Raw genomic sequence first — 2,500 nt, 5'->3', positions numbered from 1 at the left:
ATGGGAGAGTAAATAATCATTGATTGTAATATTTGTTTACGTTCTATGAAGACCCCAATCTTTACTTTCAGTAAACAACAAAGGTTATCCACTCCTCCTCCACCCCTCTCAAGAAAAAAACAAAAATTGTAGGAAAGCTGTGAGGCAGGGGAGAATATTATATGGCCAAAGGTTGATTCTGTTGTCTAAAGATTAAACAAGAAAATAAGTAGAAAATAAATCACCATAACAACAAAAGGTAATATTAGGACCATAAATCATCCGGGGCCCATAAGGCAGACTCTCGTTAATCTCGACTTGCTCTCACGGAATACACAAAAACCAAACATATGCATAATGGCTATTCAGATAATCATCTCACGAGATGACCTCACGCAATCAGCAGTTCCAAGAATCCTTTTCCTTGGCTGTCACCACAAAATGGCACCTACAATAATAAACAATTGATAAACAATGTTTACGTAATTAAGCAAAGATGCGTTTATTTTATTATATACCTTTCGGATTAACATTGTGTCATTTAAGTACTTTGACTCCTAATTCTTCTCTTAGCTTACAAATGCAAAAATATTTTTTTTACTGTTATACGATTCTATATTTATCTATCTCTGTTACAATGCATCATTCATAAGTGTGGTTTCTCTTTCTTAATCTATTATCTATCATAGGTAACTACATAGATACATGTTGTACATATATACTGTACATGCATTACACATGTCAATATATAATCTTATTTTAGTAGACTAAATTCCAAACAATAAAACTCTCTAATGTATTCAATTATTATTATTATTATTATTATTATTATTATTATTATTATTATTATTATTATTATTATTATTATTATTATTATTATTATTATTATTACTTTCTAAGCTTCAACTCTAGTTGGAAAAGCACAATTCTATAAGCCTCAGGGCTCCAACATGGAAAATAGCTCAGTGGGGAGAAGAAATAAAAAAATGAACTATAAGAGAAGTTTAACAATACTAACAATATTGAAATAAATCTTTCATATATAAACTATAAAACTTCAAAATAACTAGAGGAAGAGAACTCTACCCGAAGACAGTGAAAGACCATGGTACAGAGGATATGGCACTACCCATGATTAGAAAACAGTGGTTTGATTTTGGAGTCTCCTTCTCCTAGAATAGCTGCATAAAATGGCTGAAGTCTCTCTTTTACGCTTACCAAGAAGAAAGTGCACACTGAACAGTTACAGTCCAGTAGTTAACTCTTTGGGTGAAGAAGAATTGTTTGGCAATCTCAGTATTGTCAGGTGCATGAGGACAAAGGAGGATCTGTAAAGAATGGGCCAGACCATTCTGTGTATGCGTAGGCAAACGGAATGTGAATTGTAACCTGAGAGAAGAATCCAATGTAGTATTGTCTGGCCAAGTCAAAGGACTACATAACTCTGTAATGGTAGTATCTCACTTAAACAGGAAACACAGTGTTTTGGTGTTTACCATATAATGACTACTGGATAAAATTATACTTCCGGGTAGGGCAATGACCATTGTACTGTAGCGTTACGTGTACTATATTGAAGCCTTACCATGTCCAGTACGCAGATGAAAAGAATTGATTGGTACTCTCAGTGTTGTCAGGTATATGAGGACAGGGGGGAACATGTAAAGAATAAGCCAGACTACTCGGTGTACACAGTATGTAACCAAATGGTTAAATAAGCTGTAACCAGAGAGAGGAATCCAATGTCAGATCTGTCTGCCCAGTCAAAAGACCCAATAACTACCCAGCGGAGTAACTCAACGGGTGGCTGGTGCCCTCGCTAACCTAGTATCTATGAAGATTCTTCAAGTTTGATATGCATAATAGAAATTTTCTTCTGTCAATGAAATGCAAAAATGCGATGTGAGAGGTCTTAAACATACTTACTGTATTATCACAGAATAGATACTGTGTATTAAAAAATATATATATACCTCTTCTATAATAAGGAAAAATTTTTATTTTTTGTTTATGAAACAACAGAAATTCCAATTCATGAGTTAGTGTCTGCTTATATTAACATATATAAAGTTAATGACTAAAATGATAAAGCTAAAAACATAGAATACGCAAAGATTGATAACAATATACTAGTGTAACCACAGGTAAGGACTCAGAATACCAAGACGTGAGACTTGAAACAGAACCTACGGCAAAAACTGGTTGAAAAGTAAGTTACATTATCTCGAAAATAATAATAATAATAATAATAATAATAATAATAATAATAATAATAATAATAATAATAATAATAATAATAATAAAGTCCATAACACGCATAATTCTATAAAAAGAACATTACAAAACACTATTATATATAAGAGGTAGCCCATCCCATCCCATAACCTTAATCAGACAATCAGAAATAAAGATATTTGTCCTCATCTACTCTCCATTAACGATAGTCCTTTGCTAATAATCGTTTCCAATAATGATCATTATAAATCAAAGAACGGGAACTTTCATTCTATGTATGTAAAAT

Source organism: Palaemon carinicauda, chromosome 15, assembly GCF_036898095.1.
Source record: "Palaemon carinicauda isolate YSFRI2023 chromosome 15, ASM3689809v2, whole genome shotgun sequence".
NCBI lineage: Eukaryota > Metazoa > Arthropoda > Malacostraca > Decapoda > Palaemonidae > Palaemon > Palaemon carinicauda.
The sequence above is the reverse complement of the archived record's forward strand: the minus strand, read 5'-3'. Positions refer to the sequence as shown.